The sequence below is a fragment of the Pimephales promelas genome, chromosome 4 (assembly GCF_988280905.1).
Source record: "Pimephales promelas chromosome 4, fPimPro1.hap1.1, whole genome shotgun sequence".
Taxonomy (NCBI): Eukaryota; Metazoa; Chordata; class Actinopteri; order Cypriniformes; family Leuciscidae; genus Pimephales; species Pimephales promelas.
Window position 1 is genome coordinate 6,793,879 of NC_142772.1, and position 10,865 is coordinate 6,804,743.

The following is a 10,865-nucleotide window of genomic DNA, read 5'->3' on the forward strand; positions in this document are numbered from 1 at the left end:
AATATATATATATATATATATATATATATATATATATATATTGAAAAGTACAGTAGAAAAGTTCATGACAATATATATATATATATATATATAAAACTATTTTGTTATTTTTTTGTTGCTTTAAATGAGGAATTCGTGATATCAAAATTGTTGATACCATTGGAATTTTTTATAATTCTTATCACCATTTTCAACATCATTAAAAAAAATAATACTAGCCTAAAAAAAACTCAAGCTTACTGAAGATAAGTAATTAGTGAAAAAAGAGAAAAGTACATTAGAGCAACAAACTACAATGGAACAAAGACACAAACAATTTTCAGGAAGAAAACTTCAAGCACTAGAATACAACCTATGAACAAATGTAAAACAATGCATATTTACTGTGTAAATTAAATATACATTTATTAAAAGTTAAAAAAAGGTATTTAAGTTATATTTAGTAGTATCTTAAAACAGTTTTAAAGATACTACTAAATTTTTTCGTTTATTTTTTTTAGTAAGTTTTTTTCCATTTAAAGATATAATTAAAATTGATTCAATCAATAGCAGTGAGAGATCTGTCTCTTTTTTGTTGTTTGATTAGCATCAATAATGACAGCAGGTAAATTTGGATGCTGTCACTTTAAAACCGACTGCACAGATCCAATATACTTTTGTGTTTTTCTCAACTGTTCGGACTGTGTTTACGTTCACTTAAGACATAAATGACTCTGTTTACTTGCAATTACATGGTCACTTTGACACATAGGAATGTGTATTTACCGACCAAGCCCAATTAGGCAGCAAAAAGCACTCAGTTCAGTTCTCAAGTGCTCTCAGACATGTCTCCCAAAGAGCACGCGCAATTGTTTTTCGCTGCAATGGTTTAAAATCACCTGTTTTTAAACCACAGTGCTTGAAAACGCATGCAAACAGCAACGTCACATGAATGTAACCGCAAAAGAGGATCTCTACCGGTTGACAAATTTATACTATTCGTGTTTACAGGTATACCGTCCACCCCTAAACACCATTTGAAAACATTTTGTTTTCTCTGAATCAGTTTGTTTCTTGCTTTATGCCGATTCAGATGATATCTTATGTGATCTCTTTTCCATCATTTTGCCTGTCTGCCACACTGAAGTAAATGAAAAACAGTTTTTTTATATTTAAAAATCTTGTCCAATTTTGTCAAACTTTTCAAGTCGTGGGTTTGAATACTGTGTGGAACAGGCTCAGACCGCAAGAGATACTTGTTCAAATGTTGCTTCTGTTTCAGACCTCCAGAATGATCTAATCTGGACTTATTAAAGGGACACCAGGCAGGAATGCTGTTTTTGTCAAACAGCGACCCCTAGAGTAACCGTGGAGTACTTGTTTTTAACATTACTGTCGTAAATACCACTCACGGAGAGCGTGACATGTTACATAGTATACAAAAGTCACTGAAACTCACTGAAACTGATCGCAGCGGCAACGAGCGCTTTGGTCATTTGATTTCAAAAACAACACATTTCAGATCGCCTCTTATTTAACAAACAAACTAAATGAGTGCTCTACAAAGAGTTACCTGGAGATGCTTTATTTGTTATTATTGGTACATCCGTGCTGCAAGATGTTTCAATGGGGACATACTGTATCACACCCGCGACTATGCTCGTTCTGACTCCTCGCCCGGTCAGTCTGCTCTTTCCGCTTTCTCTCTCAATCAAGGGGACACGCGTGCAAGGGGATGGGGGGAGGGGGGCATGGTGCGACTGTTTGATTGACGCATTTTCTGTCCAATGATTCTGGGTGTCTTGGAAATGATTGGCTGGAGTTTTTCGAGTCCTGCCCGTTCCACATGATTAAATTGCTTAATTTTCATTTCAGTGCTTCTAACTCGGTGGCTGTAAGTGGGTAGGAATAGGATTTCAAATGATTTTGAAAAAATGGTCAAAAAAGAAAATCACAAACCCCACCTTTATTTCAGAGAGAAGTCTTCACCCCATAGATTCATACTCCAACATTAACCAGAGCATCGTCTGACTTTCACAATTCTTTTTCCTCAAAGTTTATTTAATTGAGCATTTTAAATGAAAAGCAATTGATCCAGGAGTGCTGTGACTAACTCTATGAGCCTATACTCTCTGCGGGCTGGTGGTTCAGTTGATTGTTTTGCTAATTTTGTTATCACTGTTTTCCCTTTGCCACATTAGAGAGGAAAATCATAGAGTAATTCACAGAGGGATTTCAAGTAGCTCTCCAGTCTATCTGAAGCTGCAGACACAAGTTTGGTGAGATTTATTCAACTGTTTAGTCTTTTATTGAAAGGAATATTTCACCAAAAATAAAAATGAAATCACAGTTATTGATCAACAAGTATCGTAATTTTTTTATTGACTTATTCCTTCAAGAGTATTTGTTCACCTATAAACTGGTAGAGCTGAATGTATTAGTGCTGTCATGATATGTCATGATAAATATCACCATATTTCTAGATATTTTGAAAGAAAAATGCTCAAAAAATCTTTAAAGTGTCCCTATAATGCCATTTAAAAGGTTCCTGATTTTTATTTGGAGGTCTCCTAAAAGGTTTCCATGCATCCAAGGAAAAAAAAACCTTGAATTTTCTCATGATGTCCATTTTAATGTACATTTATATGTATGAGTGAGTGAATTGGTGAATGTGAGGCAATCTATAAAGCGCTTTGGTGGCCATTGGGTCCGTGAAAGCGCTATATAAATGCAGTCCATTTACCATTTTTAGATGAAGACCAAGTTCCAGTGAAATATCTTTACAATCCCCTATGATGTCTTTACGTCCTTCATTATGTGTGTATTATGAATGGCAGTTTCTCTTTGCAGATAATGAGGTTATGGTACGTGACAACATCTGTAATAACAAGCGAGTTTAGAGTTACATTGCGTGTCTTCCATTTGTTTGGCCACATTTTGCAAAAATGGACAGAATGAGCCCTTTACCATGTTCAAAGGAAAAGTGATATAAAGTCATGCTATAGCTTTACTGTTTTTTTTTTGTGACTGGGTATGTTTAAATTAGGCATAAAGTCATAATTTAAAAAAAAAAAAATCAAACAATATGGATCATGAATTACATATCTCTGTTACTTACTTTGTGGAGAAGAGAAGATGAATATCCTTAACTGAACAGAGCTGCGCACACTTTAACAAATTAGAATTGAGTAATAATTAATCAGATTAATTCCTTAAAAGTTAACCATTTAAAATGAGTGAAACCTTTTTTTGTTTTAAGTAAATCAAGTCACCATTATGGTGATCAGTGTTTGTTTTAGGTTTGTTTTAAAATGATGGTTTTCTCCTTCAGTTATTCTACTTGTTAACATCAGGTGACTTCAATGTTGGCGATATAAAATAAAGAGTTCTTAATTAATCTTTTACGTCTGTCTGTTATTCAGATATTTTTGTTTAATTTTTTGGTGTTAACTTTTGGTTTAAGGAATAATTTGATTCATTATTACTCAATTCTAATTTGTTAAATTTAATTAATAATATTGCTTGTAATCTGTTGCCACAATTTTATTGATTAGATATAGTGTCTCACGGCCAATGTGTGAGACTTGAGAACCCTGACTGTTGAGTATATGTTGTCTGTGTAGTAACTGCAGTTGTAGCTGAGCTCCAGAACATCAGTAATGAGGACCGTTTGACATTAACAGATTTGAAAAACAAAAAGGCGAGAATAAAGAACTCTAAACTCAAACACAAAGAACCATTTCAGCATATAAAGGGTTCTTCAGAATGATACTGTTACTGGGTGTAAAGAACCTGATAATTCAGGTGTTTTTACAAAAACACATCAGCTTGATTGTGTCTTTTTCTCTCTGCGCTATCCCGTTTTTTAAAGAAAATTAAGCTGATTGTGTGTGACAAAAGAATCCGCACCAGCTAACAATACAAACGGCATTGTGGTAAATGAATCTTTGCGAGATCTGAGAAATCAGGAGAAAACAAAAAACATAAAACACAGCCCTCCCTCGGCTTTGACCTGGGATGCATGCCGCTTATTTGCTTATTATACATCATCCATAGATGCTGAAAGCTCTCTGAAGCACATAAAGGAAACAATGTTCACACCAAAACATTGGACCAGGAAATTGGGCTCCTGGTAAAATGCATCCGTTTTCAATGACCTAGAACCAACTTCAAGTCCCAGCCTTGAGCATTGTAAAAGAAACGGTGAGCTACAGATTCAAATGTGGTTTGGTCCGCCCCATGAGGGATGTGAGATCCGGCTGGGGAGCTCTGGGATTCAGAGGTCAGGCACTTTTTCAAATGAAGTGACCGTGTAGCCTTGCTGGAGACTGCAAGCTTCACTATTTGGATGTGGATTCAGCATAGAAACTCCAGACAATCTGAACAATGTTTACCGATGGAGATAATTACGTGGTCCCACAAATGATGAAATACCTCAGGGAACAGAGCAATAAATCTTTTTATAGCTGAGCTGGTTACTTATGTGTGAGTGGACGAACTCTGTAAAGGACAAAGAGTGAATACTGGGCCAATACTGAAGCTCATTCCGGCTGGACACAACTTTTCATTACAGGAAGTGACCTCGAGGCTGAAGAGACCTCAAGGCTGTTGTGGTTTGAGTTTACATGAAAAAAAAGGACCCTACACTTAATTTTTCATTTATTTTTTTGCTCAGTTACAGATGCATTTGGATCGAACAGATACTGCAACATATGTTGCAGAAACTAAACAAATGTCTTGATATATCAGCAGGTGAAGCAAGGCTTTCTTTGACACATATTATGTTGATGTCTCCTTATAAGACAGGAGTAAAAATCAAGGACATCTCAGAACACCCTTCTTAATTAAAGGAAGTCCTCTGGGTGAAAAATTAATCTAAGGAAAAAAAATCTTCCAGTTTAATAACAGGTTTAGCAGCACATCGTAGCACATTGTTTTGACATATCTAATAATTTATTATTTCTTAATACATTTCCACACTCTACCATAAATCATCTATGGAAGCTTGTTTCCACCATAGAATGAAAAATAAAAAAAGTACTTTCGACTTTTTATCTCACAAATTCAGAATTGCAAGATGTAAAGTCAGAATTGCGAGATATAAAGTCAGAATTGCATGATATAAAGTTGCAATTGCATGTTATAAAGTTAGAATTGCGAGATATAAAGTCTGAATTGTGAGATTTAAACTATTCTGAGGGGAAAAAGGTATTTTCTCCCTCTTAGAATTAGCCTGATAACTCGCAATTGTGAGTTTATATCTCACAATTCTGAAAAAAGATGTCAGAATTTCGACATGTTATAATGTCAGAATTGCGAGATGTAAACTTGCAATAGTGCGTAAAAAAAAATCAGAATTGTGAGATAAAAAGTGAGATTTCTGTCTTTTTTCTCAGAATTGCGACTTTATATCTCGCAATTCTGACTTTATATCTCGCAATTCTGACTTTATATCTCGCAATTCTGACTTTATATCTCGCAATTCTGACTTTATTTCACGCGATTCTGACTTTATATCTTGCGATTCTGACTTTAAATCTCACAATTCTGACTTTATATCTCGCGATTCTGACTTTATATCTCGGGATTCTGACTTTATATCTCGCAATTCTGACTTTATATCTCGCGATTCTGACTTTATATCTCGCGATTCTGACTTTATATCACGCGATTCTGACTTTATATCTCGCGATTCTGACTTTAAATCTCACAATTCTGACTTTATATCTCGCAATTCTGACTTTATATCTCGCAATTCTGACTTTATATCACGCGATTCTGACTTTATATCTCGCGATTCTGACTTTAAATCTCACAATTCTGACTTTATATCTCGCAATTCTGACTTTATATATCTCGCAATTCTGACTTAATATCTCGCGATTCTGACTTTATATCTCGCGATTCTGACTTTATATCTCGGGATTCTGACTTTATATCACGCGATTCTGACTTTATATCTCGCGATTCTGACTTTAAATCTCACAATTCTGACTTTATATCTCGCGATTCTGACTTTATATCTCGCAATTCTGACTTTATATCTCGCGATTCTGACTTTATATCTCGCGATTCTGACTTTAAATCTCACAATTCTGACTTTATATCTCGCAATTCTGACTATATCTCGCAATTCTGACTTTATATCATGCGATTCTGACTTTATATCTCGCGATTCTGACTTTAAATCTCACAATTTTGACTTTATATCTCGCAATTCTGACTTTATATCTCGCAATTCTGACTTTATATCTCGCAATTCTGACTTTATATGTCGGGATTCTGACTTTATATATCGCTATTCTGACTTTATATCTCACAATTCTGACTTTATATCTCGCAATTCTGACTTTATATCTCGCAATTCTGACTTTATATCTCGCAATTCTGACTTTATATCTCGCGATTCTAACTTTATATCTCGCGATTCTGACTTTATATCTCGCGATTCTGATTTTATATCTCGCAATTCTGACTTTATATCTCGCAATTCTGACTTTATATCACGCGATAGTGACTTTATATCACGCGATTCTGACTTTATATCACGCGATAGTGACTTTATATCTCGCGATTCTGACTTTATATCTCACAATTCTGACTTTATATCTCGCGATTCTGACTTTATCTCACGCGATTCTGACTTTATATAACGCGATTCTGACATTATATCTCGAAATTGTGACTTTATATCTCGAAATTCTAACCTTATATCTCGCAATTCTGACTTTATATCTCGCAATTCTGACTTTATATCTCGCAATTCTAACTTTATATCACGTGATTCTGACTTTATATCTCGCAATTCTGACTTTATATCACGCGATTGTGAGATAAAAAGTCGCAATTTTTGTCTTCTTTTTTTATTCAGCTTCATTATGTTTTCATCTACAGTTGAATGTAAGTCTCATTAAAACAACAACAAACTCAACAACAAAAAGCAGAAAGGAAAATCTAATTTTTGTCAAAGACTTCTTCTGCATCTGATTCAGAACGATGATCAAAACATAGATCGAGCCAATCAACACCCCAAAAACCTGCTCAATCATGTACCTCTTTATGGGTTATACTATTTCTCTCACTAATATTAGGCAGTTTTGGTCCATACACTGTGTTGAATGTTTGATGATCACATTAGCTTACTTGTGAATAAACAACTTCTATCCACTCTTTCAGGTTTATGGAGATCTTTTTCAGATCAGAAATGACTATTTGAGAAAATACATAACAGCGCCCCCCATACTGTTTAACAGTGAAAACACGGATTGCCGGAAATCTCGTCAATGGCATGGGAGAGAGAGTTAAGATCATGAGAAACACACAAAAAAATTCAGTTAAATGTGTCCAACTTTTTAAACCTGTAACATATAATGTACACAATATCTAATCATAATTTATGTATGAAACAAACCAACTGCTGTCCTTTTTGCCAGATCCTGCTAACGCAGGTGTGTTTAGCACATGCCACAGATGGCAGCACTCTGCGGGTCATTCATGGGAGGGCGGCCCATTTATCACATGCTTTCCCCCACTCACATGGGTTCAGTTTGTCATAATAATACACTTAACCATAATATGCACAATTATGAAACCAGTATATTTTGATGTTTGAATAAAAACTTGATTCACCTGAGTATGGAAATTTAATCCCAGTGGGGGAGGAAACCTGGTGCCAGATGTGCAAAACTGAAAACAGCTTGGCCCATCTTACCCAGTAAACAAACTGGAGGTGTGGGCTTTGAGAAGGTAAGACATAGCAGGGCTGTCGATCATTTCACATTCAATCAAGTTAATTACTTAAATAAATCACAAATAATAATGTAAATCAGTATTTTTAGATAAATACCCCTAATTAAGATGATTATTGCAAAAGAGAAGTAAAACACTTTAGTCTATATGTTACACTAAAGCAATTGGTTTCTAACAATGGGGATTTGATTTATTCGCATTTTATTTTTTAAATCATTGTACTAAATACATAGATGTAAGAACAGATCCTTTTCATCAAGACCCTGTGATGCTGTGGAAGCTTAGAGAAACAGGATTGAGATATTCAACAATCTTCGGTGCGTTACTAGTCACAGTGAAATAATTAGAAACAGAAAGGTTAAAAAACAAGCCTACATAGTTATTTTTAATTGTATTTGATTGTTTTAATGAAATTTGCTTATTGTATCACATTTATATTCTTGCTTAAATTTCAATAAATGAATACATCGTTTTTTTAACACATTGTTTTTTCTGACATTAGACAAGAGATTTACCTTGATATTTATGCAAAAACAGTCACAGAAAATTGTTCACAGCATTTATTGTTTTTCCACATTAGTCCACTTATAATGTTAGTAAAGTTTTTTGGCCTTACTTTATATTATGTGTCTTTAAAGTTTAAGCCCGAAGTTTTTCCTCTTTGTCGCCATCTCTGTTCGAAATCTGCAATTACAGTTATTCGCGGATTATTACGTGGGTTGTGCCTCGGCACGGCACAGCGCGGATGAACACAATGTTTTGAGGAGAGTGTGCAAGTAACAAGTAAGTAACATTCACTTTTTTTTCTGATCAACTAAGGGAAAAAAAAGCATTGCAGAAAAATTTTTTGCTAATTAAATTCAACAATATTATCATATCACGTCCGAAACAAACCGTAGAAATTATACTTCTCAAATTGCTAATGTTAACAACATCAGCATTGCGTGACTACATTTAATGCCCTTTCAATATCATCCTTGGTTTCGCATGGGCCCGGTTGCAGTCTCTTTTCTTCTCTAGCCACTCAATATTTTTTATTTATTTATTTTACAACGGGTGAATCTCCAGTTGTCACTGGTGATCCGCCATCAAACTGATTTTTACAACGTCCGACACGTTACGGTAATTAATGTGATTAGCCTTTTGCTTGACTCAAACAGCTAATAATTTGTTGCTAATGTTACACAAACCATGTTCCCGTTCGTCATCTCAGAGTCAGACAGCTACTTTCTAAAAATCAGCATCTTTAGGAATGCTTTGAACAACTTAGAACGTCAGTGGAGAAAGGCATGTAGTTAATCATAACGTCGCAATATACATCATATACATATTCACCCGCTATATTGCTAAATGTTCGCAAATTTTCATATCAACTGAAAAATATACCGGCATAGCCTGGTTAAATCTGTTTCCTTTAGAATGATCAAGTTCATGACCTCCCCAGAGGAAGCTTATAAAGCTTAAGAGGATCTCATGCAGGGATTGTTATTATTATCACGCGCACCTGTGTTTGCGGATGAATTTAACATATGGTCTGTCGCCCTTGTGACTATATGAATGTTCCCATACCAATCACTTTGACAGATCAGCCAAGCAGACAGGCCCGTGATGATGACAATACCTCTGAGAATGCCACATGCACCGCTTACCTGCTCGCTGAGATGTTTACTTGAGAAAAACTTGTCAGAAACACTTAATGTTTCAAAGTTACTGGAGAGACAGTCAAGTAAAGTTTCATTCAGGTATGCGTGGGGATGAGGAGGAGAATTTCAATCTTGCTTTCACAGTATGAAACATATGGGTTATCGTAATTTGCTGAGATCCAATAACAACAGCAGACGTGAGGACTGCTGAGTTTTGCTATAATTTCTGAATCTGATTAGGTCTTTAGTAAAGTGCCGTTGTTTGGATGCGAGTTAATGCTCTTAAGAACAATTATTTTAACCATCTGGTCGCTTTCTGGTGGTTGTGCGAGTTTTTTCTCTTGCCAGTCATAGTGAGTCTATTTGCAATATGGCTATCACATTAAAAGCTTATGCATAAAGCTCAGCAAATTGTAAAATAGTATTAAAGTACACAAAGCGTGAAGCTCATGAAACTGTTTGATTGTCAACCTCAAGTTGTTGCCGTGTTCAGGATGGAAGAACTGACCATTCGAGCAGACCACCATCTATGACAGGAGATCAATGCCAAATACACCACCAGTTCATGTTACTTGATAAATCAGGACTAAGAAGTCATCTGCAAATTGTTTTTCTCAAAATGTATGGCTGTGATTCCATAACTGCTGTTCTCTGAAATGGCTTTGAGAATAGAGGATTGTAACCTTAATTGTACTGGCTTGTGCACCACAAGAAAGTCATCAATCATTAAATCTTTGCTTATTCATGCATTTTTAGCACAAAACAAAACCTTTGGTCAGGGTTCCAGACTGCGACCAAATTGGTCGCATATGACACGTGAGAGTTTCTGCAAGACACGTGCAGTTTATTTATTGACGAACGTAAACGTCATGCGCATTGCACACTGACTGATGGTGAAACGTGCCAATTCTACAAATTAAGGCATATAAAAATGAATGTTTCGGTTAGATGAGAGTAATCGCTTGACTGAGGAAAAGGAAATTATTATAAAATGCAGAAGGAAAGGAGTGTGAGATTTCTGATTTTTGTTACAACTATAAACTTTGATAACGAAAAATCTGTATTAACTTATTATAATACTCTAATCTTTTAAAATGTAATGCATACATTTGAATGTTTAATGATTTTTAAACGATGATTTGAAAGATGTTGCTGATGGAAAGATGATAGACAGACAGACAGATAGGTACAGTCGATTATTCAAATATAAATAGATAGATTATATATAATTCAAATGTAAAATGCTTAAAATTACTGTCCAAAATCCTGAAATTTGGCAATGATAATTAATATATTACAGGTATTTATGCAGTAACACTTTATTTCGATAGTCCACTTTAGACATTCTACTAACTATAAGTAACTTTTCAACTACATGTCAACGAACTGTCATTAGAGTATTAGTAGACTGTCAGCTTAATATCTGCTAACACTTAATTTTGTTGGTCCCCCAAGAGACATTCAACTGACTATAAGTAACTTGGCGACTACAAG